This window comes from Physeter macrocephalus, chromosome 8 (genome assembly GCF_002837175.3).
Source record: "Physeter macrocephalus isolate SW-GA chromosome 8, ASM283717v5, whole genome shotgun sequence".
NCBI lineage: Eukaryota > Metazoa > Chordata > Mammalia > Artiodactyla > Physeteridae > Physeter > Physeter macrocephalus.
Window position 1 is genome coordinate 66,629,254 of NC_041221.1, and position 19,335 is coordinate 66,648,588.

General features: G+C 38.2%; 2 non-coding genes across 2 annotated transcripts; both read left to right on the top strand.

Annotated features, from left to right (window-relative positions):
* Nucleotides 1-9,565: 9,565 nt before the first annotated feature.
* Nucleotides 9,566-9,672, top strand: LOC112065734 (U6 spliceosomal RNA). Its single transcript, XR_002892217.1, has one exon. It is a non-coding gene; the product is annotated as a U6 spliceosomal RNA (small nuclear RNA).
* A 6,037-nt stretch (nucleotides 9,673-15,709) lies between these two features.
* LOC112065736 (U6 spliceosomal RNA) lies at nucleotides 15,710-15,816 on the top strand. The gene has a single exon (XR_002892218.1). It is a non-coding gene; the product is annotated as a U6 spliceosomal RNA (small nuclear RNA).
* Nucleotides 15,817-19,335: the final 3,519 nt, after the last annotated feature.

Genomic DNA, 19,335 nt, shown 5'->3' on the forward strand with positions numbered 1-19,335 from the left:
GGAGATACAAAGTATTAGGAAAAATAAGAAACAGGATAATACATATTTTCTCTCTTCCCTTTGTTGTTATAACCAAGTCACATTAAAATTAATGACATTCATTTATCCTAGAGGTAGTGCCATTTCGCACTACTCACTTTCTTGCATGGTACTTGATAATACTTGAGAGTAAATGTTTCCCTTCTGAATGCTGTTACTTGGGTCCCTACCAGTCTCCTGTGGATCCCTGCAAGGTGAATGTGGAGATCCTGATGAGGGGGACACAATGCTGCACAGAGAGGATACAGAGGGCCACGATGGTCGCCCATCAGTAGACAGTTGTTGGAGCTAAGAAAAGTGATTTTTATAGGCATAGGACACTTAAAAGAGATAAGAAGAGTTGACCCTTCTTGTTTATGCATATTTTGAGGCAGTGGAATTTGTTCATGTTTCATTTTGAGCTTGGAAGACTTATGGGAACTAGACATAGTTACGACCAGGTGAGTTAGTAATGTTGGAAGGAGGACGGGAAAAGAAACGAACAGTTATGGACTGCCTGCTGGGTTCTGTGATAAGTACCTTTATGCCCATTACCTTCTAGAAATTCCAGATGGAGGAGGCTCATCTCTAACAGCTGACACCTGAACCTCAGATTCCTGGCAATGAGGTATAGATTGGGGAAAATGTTCATCTGTTATTATCACACCATAGTAATAAATGTTGTCAATGTTTGACTTTTCCTACTAACCGAAAAATAGGAGTTAGAATTTTTGCTTAGCAGGATTTTGGTATGAACTCTTAATTAACATTTCATTTATGTGCTTTTCCCCATTATTGTCAAGAGGGTTGGGGAAATGATGAGTCATGACAGCAAACCATATCTGAATATGAGTCTACTTTTTTCTCACCCGATACATGCTACAAGTCTTTATTGCTTCAATTTCAATTTATTAGACAGCTGTTGTTAAAGTAGGCATGGATTTTTACTTTTGTAAATATGAGTTCTTTGAGAAGTTTACTCTGTTGGGTACTGAAAGCAATTAAATAGTGTGTATGTGTTTTAAATTATACCCATGTGATGATTAAGTGATATTTGAATGTGAGTTTTTGATTTACAATGACAGAATTCAGATTACAGAATTCAGAAAATGTAATCCAGAATGCAGGTTTGTAAAAATCAATCTCTAATAGCAAAATAAACAAGGATAATATAAATGTAACATTGTATCTGATTGAATGGCTATTGAACCTTGGTATTTGGATTTACTTATTTAGTATGGAAGTACTCAATATTTGACTGTCCCATGGATACAGCTTTCTCCATGTTTCCACTCCCCCCCCATCCCTTTCAAAAATTTCTGCAAACTCCCAGGTTGTTATATGGCCTATGTGAGTGTTTAAAAATGAACCAAATTTGCTTTTTTATTTTTGAAAATGCTGTGACACCTCGAGCCCTTGAGTCCCATCCCTGTTATGTGGCTGGAGATACACTGAGGAGTCCCTCATGTTGTCAGTTTTGCAGGCCCTGGTGTGGCTGGAAGCTTAATGAGCCCTTCTATCACCTTGGTCGGTTGGCTTAGTCCTCTGATCCAGAAACCTGCTCCTGACTTTCATCCGTGCATCATGTCATTGGAAGGGAAGGCATCCCTTTCACCATAAAACCCTCCTTTCCATACTCATTTCACCCTAGAAAGATACTAAGGTACAGAGGTCTAGAATAGTACTGTTCTTAGAATCATTTACTGAGTCAAAATAACACCCTAGTCTTCTTGCCTTACCAACCAAGACACATTCCATTCAGAAGGAGCCCTCAGCCCATGCTGCTGCCCATACAAGACACCTAGGCTTATTTTCCTAAATCCTAGGCTGTTACGAATAACACAGTTAGAGTAGAAAAATGAACCACGTCACTTTCTGCTTTAATGTAGAACTTGGTTCATCCTAAAACGGTCTTGGGCTCTAATTTCTTGCCCACTGGAACTTCTTTGCAGCCTTCTTTTCCCCTGACACCTAGTCTTTCCTCAGAGTGGGAGGTGGGTAGGATAGATTCTTTCACTCTGACCCAGCTCTGCTCAGAACTCTGTTGGGACTGTAAATCTGTGATTCAGCAGAACATGTTCAAATGAATAATCCATTAGGTTTAGGCTTTTCTATTGATTTTAAAAAGCCTATTCTGCTTCTTTTAGATCCTGAGAATGTGAACAAGTAATTATATTCAATCCTGCATAAGATTGCTTGTACATGTTTTTAAATGAACCATTATGACACAAATTACCTTGAAAATGTAATATTACAAGGTCAGATGTTAGTATCCTTTTGGAGTCTGTCATCAATTACATGTTCAGATTATGGACTGAGTAAAGGTCATTCCTACTCACTAATTCCGCCAGATATACTGTCAGGTGGGAGAGCTGCTTAAGAATGCAGTTTAGTTTAAGGACAGGACATCCTCTTACAAACCTGTCTCTGAGGGGGGAGCTATTTGTATTAACATATTTATTCATGAATTTTCCAGAGCATAGGGAGAATGATTGTAGTTTCCCTTCTCCTTAAGAATGCATGAATTTACTTTTAGTTGTTATATGCTTCTTGATTTTTAGTTGGAAAAGCTCAGAGGGCCTTGATTTTTTGCTCTTAAGAAATGGGCCCTTGGCTAATCTGCCAAAGGCAATCTTAGCCACCTTTGGGATGTCTGAAGAAGCCTTGTAAGGTCAGGACACCAATTATCACCAGGGTGCCCCCGGTTCAGGTATCATCTCCACCCGCATTGATGGAATTTTATTTATAGCTTTTGTAAATTAAGGTATTTGTGAAAGTTAATTTGGAAGAGGAAGTCATTATCCAAGGGAGAAACACAGATGGGGGGAAATAATAACAGAAGCAAAGAGCTGGTTTAAGTTCGAGATGGTTTAGAATGAAAGCAGATGCACAGATATATCAATAGATTAGGATTGAAGGTGATATTTGATGGTAGAGAATAAAGCTGAGGTATTGCCTCAGGGAGTCTCATCCCAAAGAGTTAGGCTTGGGCTTCCCTGGTGGCACAGTGGTTGAGAGTCTGCCTGCCGATGCAGGGGACACGGGTTCGTGCCCCGGTCCGGGAAGATCCCACATGCCGCGGAGCGGCTGGGCCCGTGAGCCATGGCCGCTGAGCCTGCGCGTCCGGAGCCTGTGCTCCGCAACGGGAGAGGCCACAACGGTGAGAGGCCCGCGTACCGCAAAAAAAAAAAAAAAAAAAAAAAAAAAGAGTTAGGCTTGGCTTGAGTGGGGAGTCCTCCCTGGTAGCCCTGAGAGAAGGGAACTAATATTTAGGCACCTATATGCACCACGTGCCTCTGTATACATCATCTCCTTTGAATAGATGATGGGCCTCACACTGCCAGGGAACAGTTCCACAGAGAGGAGCACACTAGCGGAGGCTTGGACAGAAGATAAGCAGGGTTAAAGGAGCAGATTTCTCCAAGAGCTGTGCATGGATTGAAAGCTTCGGACACAGCTATGACGTCAATGGTGTAATGACCACAGAGAAGACATCAGGCCCAGAAAGAGGTGACACAAAGTTAGAGACAAAAGCTACAGAATCAAAGGAATAGTTGAAATAGGAAAATGCTGGACTCTAGAGCTACAGCATGCACCTTATTGTGATTATTTTTAATCGTTTGTACCCCTAAGATGAGCAGTTACCAGACTTACTGAGATTTCTCTAGCCTTCAGGGTGACTTATACTCCACCGTTCCTGAGTTCTTATTTAGGACAGCACTATGTTGTATGTATTTGTCCATTTAGGAGTAACTAGGGGTAGAGGCTAAAGAAAAGCCAGTGAGAACTCTCTAATTCTTCCTTCTTCCTTTCTGAAGGTCTTTGAAAGCCAAGGAAATGAGGGACTTAGGCTTTCACCATGGCCAGGGGGACTCCAAGGTGGCTGGAAAATCACAGTTCTTGCCTGGCTAGTGTTGGCTTCCTTAAGCTGTAGTCATGAGGATGAATTTCCCCACATTCAGGTATCTAGGAGCTTTCTGTGATCTTCTAAGACAAGTAACATGTACGTCTATGCCTCTTGGGCTCTGTAGATATATATCCCTAAATGAAAGCTCGGTGACTCGAATTTCTCTGACACCATGTACTTAAGCTTCTGGATTCCTTCTCACTTCTTGGAGAGCAGTACCAGAGGGTTGGAAGGTTTATCCCTATTCTACTGTGACACTACAGGACTGTGCAATGCTTCACCTGAACCTAAAGTTCCATAGGTTCGTATTCATTTGTCCAGAGGTGATTTGTTCAGGACACCTCTGTGTCAGAAGATGTCTGGCTCATTACGGAAGTATTCCATAACGAAATATGAAGTCATAAAATGTCAGTATAAAGATGTGCTATATCTATTTCATTATTAAAAAGATAGGAAAATTGTGGTTCACATTGCAGTTTCTGAGGAGACCTAAAGGAATATGAAGTTGATTTTAGTCCTAATCACGCTGTATGCCACTGAACCGAACTGGTCTCATGTTTCAGTGCTGGAAACAAAGGCAAAAAGGTCAACTCTAGACTCTGAAGCACAAATTCCAAAAGGGCCCCATTGCCCTTTTTTTTCTTTTCCTTTGCAAATAAATAGGGCTCCAAAGGAGAGACAGCCCAACTAGGAAGATTTCAAAATATGGCTCTTCCAGATCCTCCTTGGGTTCTCCAGTTTGGAATAGAAACCCTGACATTACTGCAGGCTGTATAGGCTATAGGAGTTCAGCCTGAACCTGTCTTCTACAGCAGGAATCTCCGAACAGGCAGCAAGAGGAGACAGTTCCTATTTTCCAGAAGCCTTGTGATCTCTGGGGTGTGGGGTGTGGGAGCTGGAGACACTGAGTGTGAAGACCTCAAATGGGAAAGAAGTATTGCTGAAAGGGCATGAGTATGGAAGAATCTGGAAGCAAGGAAAGCAGTTAGAGGCTCCTGAGCTACTTCAGGAGAGAGTTGATGAGCGTCTCACCTAAGGAGATAGAGCTGGGATGAAGAAGAGAAAGAATATTTGAGAGGTGTTTCATGGGTAAAATCTTCAGTATAACCACACCTCTTAAACTTTGAAGTTTCAGTCTCCCTCTTTGGTGTTGCATGGGAGCTTCAAGTGTGAGAAAGCTCAGGATGGATGCCCAGAATATAGACTCAGCTTCATTCTAGTCGCACACCTTGCAGTTGACAACCTCTACCACCAATGTGAAGTTATTTACACCTCTAAATTTCCTACATTCAGCTCTCTCGTGTTCTCCTCAGTCTCCCCATCCCCTGGGATATCCTAGGTCCCAGTCTGAACTATCAAATTTTATAAATAATTGTGATTCACTTGGCCATAGTTTTATAAATTTTTCGTTTTGGTTTATTGTTGTTTTAAAATCAACTCTTCCCCTAGGAGATACAGCAATGATAGAAAATAAATGAAACCTGTGCTTATTACAACTCACCCTACATAAATCATCTTACCCTTGGTGAATGGGAAAATGGCTATTCATGTGAGGCTGCAAATTGAATGTACTTGGGGAAATTAAGGAGCAGAAAACGAGTATGAAATGAGAGCATTCAAAAAAGGTTGTTTTAAGACATTTCAGGTTTGTTTTTCCTCTTCTGCTCTAAAATATTCTGTGTACTAAGAACTTGCCCAGGAGTCAAGGGGAGCAGCTTCTACATTATCAGAGTCAGTGTGAACCTGTATTATCAGCAGGTCCACGGGACCCTAAGCATTCCTCTCAGGATTAGAGAAGATGTGGTAATCATCACGCGGAGCTGGGTCTGAGTGAAATGAGAAGCAGACCAAAGGTAAGAGGTCTCTGGGCAGAATTTTTTTCAAAAGTGGTTTCAGACTTCCCTACACGGCCAAAGTCCCCAAGAATTTAAGTACAGATCCATGAGCAAAACTTGGGATTTGAATCTGAATTTTTAAGCTTGGGCCCTGGAAATGTGCATTTTTATAAAAACTCTTGAAGTGACTAAGAGACATGATCAGGTTCATAAACTTCGTTTCTAGTAGTTGGGACTAGAATATAAGAAACTAAGAAATGGGGTTGAGTTTTCCCATTAATTACAACCTTAGAGAAGTACCTCTAGGTTTTACTTCTTTCTTATAAAATATGAGGCTCCCAGATCCCTCCAGGATCTAAAATGTTATGATTCAATAAGTAAGAGTTTTAGCAGTTACATTTCTGTTTTTGTGCCTTTGGGTTTAGAAACTAATTTTCAGAGCTTTCCTTTAATGTAAATGGAGTTTGTGGCTGACTATAGCACCAATTCAAAGGATTCCAAGTAGGTTTTTCTTCCTCAGAACATCTTCTAAACCAACCTGCTTTCAGTTTCAGAAATTTCTGCATTAGAGGAATGGGTTAAAGTGAGGTGTCTAGTTACATATTTAAGTCCCCTTTTGTAGGAGTTAGTAACTGCATTAGCAAGTTGATAATAGTTTTGTACCAAATATTGTAGCATTTCTCAGCCGCTTTTTCTATCATGACACCTATGACTAGTTGTGTTCACATGTGCTTCTCTCTCTCATTGATGCAGTCAGTGTTGTGTATGATGCCCAACTGTATCTCTACTGTTTTCCTTCCTATTATGAAAGCATCTCAGAATGCAAAGAATGAGAGTGACATAATTATTAGAATAACCTAGAATCTGGTCAAGTTTTATAAGAATAAAAGTATCACTAATTCTCCAAGTTGGATGTGAGTAAAAAAAATTAGTTGAGACATGCCTCTTCTGATTGTGACTGTGTTAATTTGCTAGGTCTGCCATCAACTGATTGGTTTAAACAACAGAAACCTATTGTCTCAGTTCTGGAGGCTAGGAAGTCTGAAATCAAGGTGTTCTTCGTTCCAGGCATGTCTGGCTCTGTGTCCAAATTTCTCCTTTTTAGGAGGATACAAGTCATATTATATCAGTATCCATCCTAATGACTTCATCTTAACTTGATCATCTGTGAAGACCTTATTACCAAATAAGGTTACATTCACAGGTACTGATGATTAAGACTTTAACATTTTGGGGAGGATACAATTAAACCCATAACAGTGTCATTCCATTGTATGGTGGCATTGATGGTGAAAATCTAATGAATTAATTTATGGGTGGATCATGGTCCTTCGGAAATTAATAAAAACATAGACAGGTTTTTCTGGTGTGAGATGGAGAAATTAAAGATGGAGCACAGAAACTGCCAGAGGCATGACTGGCCCAGATTGAAAGGCCTTAAACTGCCAGCAAAAAGTAATTGGTGACGAAGACTGTGGGAAGTGTTGCCATAACTAGGAGAACCACCTTAGGGTAGTTGCAAGGACACTAAATATAAACTTAGCCTTCTTTATGTAGAAGACAGCTCCTACAGGTAAGTGTGGGAAGGGTAAGGTTACTAGAGTAAATTTTGGAGTAGCTGTTTTGTATCTCTGCTCCTGAGAGTTTCATAGCATTAAATTTTTATATCACCATCTTACTGCTATAATAAAAGCATTAATCACATCATTAATAAAGCTAGTATTTTATCCCAAACCTTGGATATTGGTATATATTAAGATTGGTATATATTGGTATTGGTATATATTAAGATTGGTATTTCTATTGGTATATATTAAGATTGTACAATTGGTATACATTGGTATATATTATATATTGGTATATTGGTATATATTAAGATTGGTATATATAAAGATTTCTATTGGGATATATTGGGATATATTAAGATTGTACAATTGCACAGCACATATACTGGGCACTGACATGTATTTTGAAGGTAGTCTGGGAAATGAGAAGTTATTTGATGGTATTTTGGAAATACATAGTGATGCCTGCTTGTACTGTCATGAAGCAACTGTGCGCATATTTCCCTAACTTGATCATGTTGGTATCGTGAAATTGTTCAAGATGGGAGAATTTATACTATGGAAATTGGCAAGTGCTGTAAATTTTATAGCTTCAACTTTGTTTTGAAAGCTGGTTATTAAACATTCACTAGAACACCACCAGATATAAACTGCATTTTAAACAAATTAATATACTCTGGTTTTAGGGGCACTTAAAAGAAAAGCTGTTTTTCCTGCTGAACAAAAGTAGCTGTTTCTTGATACCATGCATTAGAATAGTGTGAAGATGAACAATAGGGCCAGTTTAGGAAACAGATGAAATGAATTTGAACCGCAATCTAGTAATGGCTTCTAAAGCTCTTGAGCAAATTGCCGAGGTAATTCTGGTATGTGAAATGCACTCGTTAAGAAGAGTTAAAATTCAAACTTCCTGCTTCCCTGACACAGGATGATTAATAGGAGGGCTAGAAGGATCATCATTTCCATGGAAAACCCTGGAAATCAGAGAGTTCCAAGCTGTCATTAGTGGAGTTTTCAGGATTAAAAAGTAAAAAAAAAAAAAAAGACTAATTAAACTTATTTGTTAATTCAACCTGTACATTTTATGGGTATTTGGATAATATGCACTAATGTGAAGAAAAATGAGCTTAGGAACTTAGAACTTTCTTCAGGTTGATTTGCCTTTTCCTACCTGGAATTACCAGAGAAGAACAAAGATGTCACCTTTCAGAATAAGTCTGCAGTGCATCTCAAGCTTTAACGTGTTTATAGATCATCTGGGAACCTTGTTAAAAAATTTAGATTTTCATTCAACAACTCTGGGGTGGGGCCTCAGGTGCTGGTCCCCAGAGCACACTCTGAGTAGCAAGGAGCTAGAAATCTTTCAGAGGATGTGAGTGTGGAGATGCCCCTGACTGGGTGTGATCCTCCCTCTCGCCCACCTTGCCCTCAGCAGCAATAAGCAACACATGATTTGAAGGTTTTCCTTTTATTCTATTCTGCTACACTTTCTTTTAATTTAGATTTATTTACTGGTTGATGGTAACAGTGTTCTCCCTTAGAAGTTCCTGAGGTCACCACTTCTTAACATTTAAACCTGTTCTATTGTTTTTTTCTCCCTAAGTCTTGAGACTAACTGGAATCTCTGTAATTCCACACAGCTTCCAGTAGAGGTCATTACCTCGTTACAGAAATATTTTCTTTCTTTTTTTTTCCTAAGAGAGAGTTCAGTGGCTGGGATGAATTTGCCTTCTCTGGGAGGGAGTCAGCCTAAGGGACCAGTTATCTCCAAGGCCACTGGTTTGCACATAATATCCCCTCCATGCAAAAGTGGGAGTGTCAAAGATGGGCAGAATTTTCCAATCCCCTGGGAAAAATGAGGGAAACAACTGAAGCATGGCTAAAGGGCTACAAAATTTAAATGCAGTGTATTAGTTTGCTAGGGCTGCCATAACAAAGTTCCACAGCTGGTGATTTAAACAACAGAAATTTATTTTCTCACAGTTCTAGAGGCTGGAAGTCCTCAGTTAAGGCATTGGCAGGGTTGATTTCTTCTAAGGGAAGGATGTGTTCCAGGCCTCTCTCTGACTTATTAGATGGCCATTTTCTCCCTGTTGTCTTCATATCATCTTCCCTCTGTATGTGTCCATGTCCACACTTCCTTTTCTTATAAGGACATCAGTCATGTTGGATTAGGGCTCACCCCAATGAACTCATATCAATTCAGTTACCTCTTTAAGGACTCTTAATAAATACAATTAGTGCTCACTTTGGCAGCACATATACTAAAATTGGAACGATACAGAGAAGATTAACATGGTCCCTGTGCAGGGATGACACGCAAAATCGTGAAGCGTTCCACATTTTTTGTTTTTACTATTGTGGTGCTGATGTACCTCCTGGTTGTTTCAATATTTTTGTATTCTTTCTAAAATATCTGTTAGTTTCCTAGCCTAATTTTTTTACTTTGTTATTGCTTTTTTTTTTTTTCCACCCAAGCAGCTTGGGGGATCTTGGTTCATGAAACGGGGGTCAGGCGAAGGAAGCTCCTGTGGTGGGAGCTCCGAGTCTGAACTACTGAACTAATAGAGAAACTCAGACCTTTGGAAATATTCACTGGAGTGAGGTCTCATGGAGGTCCTTGTCTCAGCACCAAGACCCAGCTCTACTCAACAGCCTACAAACTCCAGTGTTGGAAGCCTCAAGCCAAACAACCAGTAAGACAGGAACACAATCCCACTCATAAAAATAATAAAAGCATGAGACGGCAAAAAAATATGTCACAGATGCAGGAGCAAGGTAAAAACCTACAAGACCATATAAATGAAGAGGAAACAGGCAATCAACCTGAAAAAGAATTCAGAGTAATGATAATAAAGATGTCTGGCTCATTACGGAAGTATTCCATAACGAAATATGAAGTCATAAAATGTCAGTATAAAGATGTGCTATATCTATTTCATTATTAAAAAGATAGGAAAATTGTGGTTCACATTGCAGTTTCTGAGGAGACCTAAAGGAATATGAAGTTGATTTTAGTCCTAATCACGCTGTATGCCACTGAACCGAACTGGTCTCATGTTTCAGTGCTGGAAACAAAGGCAAAAAGGTCAACTCTAGACTCTGAAGCACAAATTCCAAAAGGGCCCCATTGCCCTTTTTTTTCTTTTCCTTTGCAAGTAAATAGGGCTCCAAAGGAGAGACAGCCCAACTAGGAAGATTTCAAAATATGGCTCTTCCAGATCCTCCTTGGGTTCTCCAGTTTGGAATAGAAACCCTGACATTACTGCAGGCTGTATAGGCTATAGGAGTTCAGCCTGAACCTGTCTTCTACAGCAGGAATCTCCGAACAGGCAGCAAGAGGAGACAGTTCCTATTTTCCAGAAGCCTTGTGATCTCTGGGGTGTGGGGTGTGGGAGCTGGAGACACTGAGTGTGAAGACCTCAAATGGGAAAGAAGTATTGCTGAAAGGGCATGAGTATGGAAGAATCTGGAAGCAAGGAAAGCAGTTAGAGGCTCCTGAGCTACTTCAGGAGAGAGTTGATGAGCGTCTCACCTAAGGAGATAGAGCTGGGATGAAGAAGAGAAAGAATATTTGAGAGGTGTTTCATGGGTAAAATCTTCAGTATAACCACACCTCTTAAACTTTGAAGTTTCAGTCTCCCTCTTTGGTGTTGCATGGGAGCTTCAAGTGTGAGAAAGCTCAGGATGGATGCCCAGAATATAGACTCAGCTTCATTCTAGTCGCACACCTTGCAGTTGACAACCTCTACCACCAATGTGAAGTTATTTACACCTCTAAATTTCCTACATTCAGCTCTCTCGTGTTCTCCTCAGTCTCCCCATCCCCTGGGATATCCTAGGTCCCAGTCTGAACTATCAAATTTTATAAATAATTGTGATTCACTTGGCCATAGTTTTATAAATTTTTCGTTTTGGTTTATTGTTGTTTTAAAATCAACTCTTCCCCTAGGAGATACAGCAATGATAGAAAATAAATGAAACCTGTGCTTATTACAACTCACCCTACATAAATCATCTTACCCTTGGTGAATGGGAAAATGGCTATTCATGTGAGGCTGCAAATTGAATGTACTTGGGGAAATTAAGGAGCAGAAAACGAGTATGAAATGAGAGCATTCAAAAAAGGTTGTTTTAAGACGTTTCAGGTTTGTTTTTCCTCTTCTGCTCTAAAATATTCTGTGTACTAAGAACTTGCCCAGGAGTCAAGGGGAGCAGCTTCTACATTATCAGAGTCAGTGTGAACCTGTATTATCAGCAGGTCCACGGGACCCTAAGCATTCCTCTCAGGATTAGAGAAGATGTGGTAATCATCACGCGGAGCTGGGTCTGAGTGAAATGAGAAGCAGACCAAAGGTAAGAGGTCTCTGGGCAGAATTTTTTTCAAAAGTGGTTTCAGACTTCCCTACACGGCCAAAGTCCCCAAGAATTTAAGTACAGATCCATGAGCAAAACTTGGGATTTGAATCTGAATTTTTAAGCTTGGGCCCTGGAAATGTGCATTTTTATAAAAACTCTTGAAGTGACTAAGAGACATGATCAGGTTCATAAACTTCGTTTCTAGTAGTTGGGACTAGAATATAAGAAACTAAGAAATGGGGTTGAGTTTTCCCATTAATTACAACCTTAGAGAAGTACCTCTAGGTTTTACTTCTTTCTTATAAAATATGAGGCTCCCAGATCCCTCCAGGATCTAAAATGTTATGATTCAATAAGTAAGAGTTTTAGCAGTTACATTTCTGTTTTTGTGCCTTTGGGTTTAGAAACTAATTTTCAGAGCTTGCCTTTAATGTAAATGGAGTTTGTGGCTGACTATAGCACCAATTCAAAGGATTCCAAGTAGGTTTTTCTTCCTCAGAACATCTTCTAAACCAACCTGCTTTCAGTTTCAGAAATTTCTGCATTAGAGGAATGGGTTAAAGTGAGGTGTCTAGTTACATATTTAAGTTCCCTTTTGTAGGAGTTAGTAACTGCATTAGCAAGTTGATAATAGTTTTGTACCAAATATTGTAGCATTTCTCAGCCGCTTTTTCTATCATGACACCTATGACTAGTTGTGTTCACATGTGCTTCTCTCTCTCATTGATGCAGTCAGTGTTGTGTATGATGCCCAACTGTATCTCTACTGTTTTCCTTCCTATTATGAAAGCATCTCAGAATGCAAAGAATGAGAGTGACATAATTATTAGAATAACCTAGAATCTGGTCAAGTTTTATAAGAATAAAAGTATCACTAATTCTCCAAGTTGGATGTGAGTAAAAAAAATTAGTTGAGACATGCCTCTTCTGATTGTGACTGTGTTAATTTGCTAGGTCTGCCATCAACTGATTGGTTTAAACAACAGAAACCTATTGTCTCAGTTCTGGAGGCTAGGAAGTCTGAAATCAAGGTGTTCTTCGTTCCAGGCATGTCTGGCTCTGTGTCCAAATTTCTCCTTTTTAGGAGGATACAAGTCATATTATATCAGTATCCATCCTAATGACTTCATCTTAACTTGATCATCTGTGAAGACCTTATTACCAAATAAGGTTACATTCACAGGTACTGATGATTAAGACTTTAACATTTTGGGGAGGATACAATTAAACCCATAACAGTGTCATTCCATTGTATGGTGGCATTGATGGTGAAAATCTAATGAATTAATTTATGAGGTGGATCATGGTCCTTCGGAAATTAATAAAAACATAGACAGGTTTTTCTGGTGTGAGATGGAGAAATTAAAGATGGAGCACAGAAACTGCCAGAGGCATGACTGGCCCAGATTGAAAGGCCTTAAACTGCCAGCAAAAAGTAATTGGTGACGAAGACTGTGGGAAGTGTTGCCATAACTAGGAGAACCACCTTAGGGTAGTTGCAAGGACACTAAATATAAACTTAGCCTTCTTTATGTAGAAGACAGCTCCTACAGGTAAGTGTGGGAAGGGTAAGGTTACTAGAGTAAATTTTGGAGTAGCTGTTTTGTATCTCTGCTCCTGAGAGTTTCATAGCATTAAATTTTTATATCACCATCTTACTGCTATAATAAAAGCATTAATCACATCATTAATAAAGCTAGTATTTTATCCCAAACCTTGGATATTGGTATATATTAAGATTGGTATATATTGGTATTGGTATATATTAAGATTGGTATTTCTATTGGTATATATTAAGATTGTACAATTGGTATACATTGGTATATATTATATATTGGTATATTGGTATATATTAAGATTGGTATATATTGGTATTGGTATATATTAAGATTGGTATTTCTATTGGTATATATTAAGATTGTACAATTGGTATACATTGGTATATATTATATATTGGTATATTGGTATATATTAAGATTGGTATATATTGGTATTGGTATATATTAAGATTGGTATTTCTATTGGTATATATTAAGATTGTACAATTGGTATACATTGGTATATATTATATATTGGTATATTGGTATATATTAAGATTGGTATATATAAAGATTTCTATTGGGATATATTGGGATATATTAAGATTGTACAATTGCACAGCACATATACTGGGCACTGACATGTATTTTGAAGGTAGTCTGGGAAATGAGAAGTTATTTGATGGTATTTTGGAAATACATAGTGATGCCTGCTTGTACTGTCATGAAGCAACTGTGCGCATATTTCCCTAACTTGATCATGTTGGTATCGTGAAATTGTTCAAGATGGGAGAATTTATACTATGGAAATTGGCAAGTGCTGTAAATTTTATAGCTTCAACTTTGTTTTGAAAGCTGGTTATTAAACATTCACTAGAACACCACCAGATATAAACTGCATTTTAAACAAATTAATATACTCTGGTTTTAGGGGCACTTAAAAGAAAAGCTGTTTTTCCTGCTGAACAAAAGTAGCTGTTTCTTGATACCATGCATTAGAATAGTGTGAAGATGAACAATAGGGGCAGTTTAGGAAACAGATGAAATGAATTTGAACCGCAATCTAGTAATGGCTTCTAAAGCTCTTGAGCAAATTGCCGAGGTAATTCTGGTATGTGAAATGCACTCGTTAAGAAGAGTTAAAATTCAAACTTCCTGCTTCCCTGACACAGGATGATTAATAGGAGGGCTAGAAGGATCATCATTTCCATGGAAAACCCTGGAAATCAGAGAGTTCCAAGCTGTCATTAGTGGAGTTTTCAGGATTAAAAAGTAAAAAAAAAAAAAAAAAGACTAATTAAACTTATTTGTTAATTCAACCTGTACATTTTATGGGTATTTGGATAATATGCACTAATGTGAAGAAAAATGAGCTTAGGAACTTAGAACTTTCTTCAGGTTGATTTGCCTTTTCCTACCTGGAATTACCAGAGAAGAACAAAGATGTCACCTTTCAGAATAAGTCTGCAGTGCATCTCAAGCTTTAACGTGTTTATAGATCATCTGGGAACCTTGTTAAAAAATTTAGATTTTCATTCAACAACTCTGGGGTGGGGCCTCAGGTGCTGGTCCCCAGAGCACACTCTGAGTAGCAAGGAGCTAGAAATCTTTCAGAGGATGTGAGTGTGGAGATGTCTCTGACTGGGTGTGATCCTCCCTCTCGCCCACCTTGCCCTCAGCAGCAATAAGCAACACATGATTTGAAGGTTTTCCTTTTATTCTATTCTGCTACACTTTCTTTTAATTTAGATTTATTTACTGGTTGATGGTAACAGTGTTCTCCCTTAGAAGTTCCTGAGGTCACCACTTCTTAACATTTAAACCTGTTCTATTGTTTTTTTCTCCCTAAGTCTTGAGACTAACTGGAATCTCTGTAATTCCACACAGCTTCCAGTAGAGGTCATTACCTCGTTACAGAAATATTTTCTTTCTTTTTTTTTCCTAAGAGAGAGTTCAGTGGCTGGGATGAATTTGCCTTCTCTGGGAGGGAGTCAGCCTAAGGGACCAGTTATCTCCAAGGCCACTGGTTTGCACATAATATCCCCTCCATGCAAAAGTGGGAGTGTCAAAGATGGGCAGAATTTTCCAATCCCCTGGGAAAAATGAGGGAAACAACTGAAGCATGGCTAAAGGGCTACAAAATTTAAATGCAGTGTATTAGTTTGCTAGGGCTGCCATAACAAAGTTCCACAGCTGGTGATTTAAACAACAGAAATTTATTTTTTCACAGTTCTAGAGGCTGGAAGTCCTCAGTTAAGACATTGGCAGGGTTGATTTCTTCTAAGGGAAGGATGTGTTCCAGGCCTCTCTCTGACTTATTAGATGGCCATTTTCTCCCTGTTGTCTTCATATCATCTTCCCTCTGTATGTGTCCATGTCCACACTTCCTTTTCTTATAAGGACATCAGTCATGTTGGATTAGGGCTCACCCCAATGAACTCATATCAATTCAGTTACCTCTTTAAGGACTCTTAATAAATACAATTAGTGCTCACTTTGGCAGCACATATACTAAAATTGGAACGATACAGAGAAGATTAACATGGTCCCTGTGCAGGGATGACACGCAAAATCGTGAAGCGTTCCACATTTTTTGTTTTTACTATTGTGGTGCTGATGTACCTCCTGGTTGTTTCAATATTTTTGTATTCTTTCTAAAATATCTGTTAGTTTCCTAGCCTAATTTTTTTACTTTGTTATTGCTTTTTTTTTTTTTCCACCCAAGCAGCTTGGGGGATCTTGGTTCATGAAACGGGGGTCAGGCGAAGGAAGCTCCTGTGGTGGGAGCTCCGAGTCTGAACTACTGAACTAATAGAGAAACTCAGACCTTTGGAAATATTCACTGGAGTGAGGTCTCATGGAGGTCCTTGAACTGAGGCAGAAGAACAAATAAGTGAGCTGGAAGACAAAATGGTGGAAATAACTGCCAAGCAGCAGAATAAAGAAAAAACAAGGAAAGGAATTGAAGACAATCTCAGAGACCTCTGGGACAACAATAAATGCACCAATATTTGGATTATAGGGGTACCAGGAGAAGACGAGAAAAAGTAAGGGTCTGAGAAAACATTTGAAGTGATTATAGTTGAAAACTTCCCTAACATGGGAAAGGAAATACTCACCCAAATCCAGGAAGTGCAGAGTCCCATACAGGATAAACCCAAGGAAAAACACACTGAGACATATTAATCAAACTATATAAAGTTAAGTGCAAAGAAAAATATTAAAAGCATCAAGGGAAAAGCAACAAATAACATACCAGGGAATCCCCATAAGGTTATCAACTGATTTTTCAGCAGAAGCTCTGCAGGCCAGAAGGGAGTGGCAGGATATACTTAAAGTGATGAAAGAGAAAAACCCACAACCAAGATTAGACTACCCAGCAAGGATCTCATTCAGATTCGATGAAGAAATCAAAAACTTTTCAGACAAGCAAAAGCTAAGAGAATTCAGCACCACCAAACCAGCTTTACAACAAATGCTAAAGAAACTTCTCTAGGTGGGAAGCACAAGAGAAAAAAGTGACCTACAAAAACAAATCCAAAACAATTAAGGAAATGGTAATAGGAACATACATATCGATAATAACCTTGATTGTAAATGGATTAAATGCCCCAACCAAAAGAAAAGACTGACTGAATGGATACAAAAACAAGACCCATATATATGCTGTCTACAAGAGACCCATTTCAGACCTAGGGACACATACAGACTGAAAGTGAAGGGATGGAAAAAGATATTCCATGCAAATGGAAATCAAAAGAAAGCTGGAGTAGCAATACTAATATCAGATAAAATAGACTTTCAAATAAAGACTGTTACAACCGATAAGGAGGAACACTACATAATGATCAAAGAATCAACCCAAGAAGAAGATATAACAATTATAAATGTTTATGCACCCAACATAGGAACACCTCAGTACGTAAGGCAAATGCTAACAACCATGAAAGGAGAAATCGATGGTAACACAATAATAGTAGGGGACTTTAACACCCCACTTACACCAATGGACAGATCTTCCAAACAGAAAATAAACAAGGAAACACAAGCTTTAAATGACACAATAGACCAGATAGATTTAATTAATATTTATAGAACATTTCACTTCCTTCTCAAGTGCACATGGAACATTCTCCAGGATAGATCACATCTTGGGTCACAAATCAAGCCTTGGTAAATTTAAGAAAATTGAAATCATATCAAGCATCTTTTCCAACCACAACGCTATGAGATTAGAAATACATTACAGGGGAAAAAATGTAAAAAACACAAACAGATGGAGGCTAAACAATATGCTACTAAATAACCAAGAGATCACTGAAGAAATCAAAGAGGAAATCAAAAAATACATAGAAACAAATGACAACGAAAACACGACAACCCAAAATCTATGGGATGCAGCAAAAGCAGTTCTAAGAGGGAAGTTTATAGCAATTCAATCTCACCTCAAGAAAAAAGAAAAATCTTAAATAAACAGTCTATCCCTACACCTAAAACAACTAGAGAAAGAAGATCAAAGAAAACCCAAAACAAAATTGATAAACAATTAGCCAGACTCATCAAGAAAAAAGGGAGAGGACTCAAATCAATAAAATTAAAAATGAAAAAGGAAAAATCACAACTGACACTGCAGAAATACAAAGGATCGTAAGAGACTACTACAAACAACTATATGCCAATAAAATTACAAGAAACTCTATGCCAATAAAATGGACAACCATGAAGAAATGGACAAATTCTTGGAAAGGTACAATTTTCCAAGACTGAACCAGGAAGAATTAGAAAATATGAATAGACCTATCACAAGCCATGAAATTGAAACCGTAATTTAAAATCTTCCAACAAACAGAAGTCCAGGACCAGATAGATGGCTTCACAGGTGAATTCTATGAAACATTTAGAGAAACCGTAATTTAAAATCTTCCAACAAACAGAAGTCCAGGACCAGATAGATGGCTTCACAGGTGAATTCTATGAAACATTTGGAGAAGAGCTAACACTGATCCTTATCAAACTTTTCCAAAAAATTGCAGAGGGAGAAACACTCCCAAATTCTTTCTATGAAGCCACCATCACCCTGATACCAAAAAAAGAAAAAGATATCACAAAAAAAATTACAGACCAATATGACTGATGAATATAGATGCAGAAATCCTGAACAAAATACTAGCAAACAGAATCCAATAGCACATTAAAATGATCATCCACCATGATCAAGTGAGATTTATCATAGGGATGCATGGATTCTTCAGTATATGCAAATCAATCAATGTGATACATGACATTAATAAATTAAGGAATAAATTAATACCAAAAAAAGAAAAAGATATCACAAAAAAAATTACAGACCAATATGACTGATGAATATAGATGCAGAAATCCTGAACAAAATACTAGCAAACAGAATCCAGTAGCACATTAAAATGATCATCCACCATGATCAAGTGAGATTTATCATAGGGATGCATGGATTCTTCAGTATATGCAAATCAATCAATGTGATTCATGACATTAATAAATTAAGGAATAAATTAATAAATTAAGGAATAAATTAAGGAATAAAAACATGATCATCTCGATAGATGCAGAAAAAGCTTTAACAAAATTCAACACCCGTTTATGATAAAAACTCTCCAGAAAATGGGCATAGAGGGAACCTACCTCAACATAATAAAGGCCATATATGACAAACCCACAGGAAGCATTATACTCAATGGTGAAAAACTGAAAGCATTTCCAATAAGATCAGGAAAAAGACAAGGATGTCTTGTTAAAAACTTGTTAAAAAACTTGTTATTTAACATAGTTTTGGAAGTCCTACCCATGGCAATCAGAGAAGAAAAAGAAATAAAAGTAATACAAATTGGAAAAGAAGAAGTAAAACTGTCACTCTTTGCAGATGACATGATACTACACATAGAAAATCCTAAAGATGCCCCCAGAAAACTACTAGAACTAATCAATGAATATGGTAAGGTTGCAGGATACAAAATTAATGCAGAGAAATCTCTGGCATTCCTATACACCAACAATGAAAAATCAGAAAGAGAAATTAAGGAAACACTCCCATTTACCACTGCAACAAAAAGAATAAAATACCTAGGAATAAACCT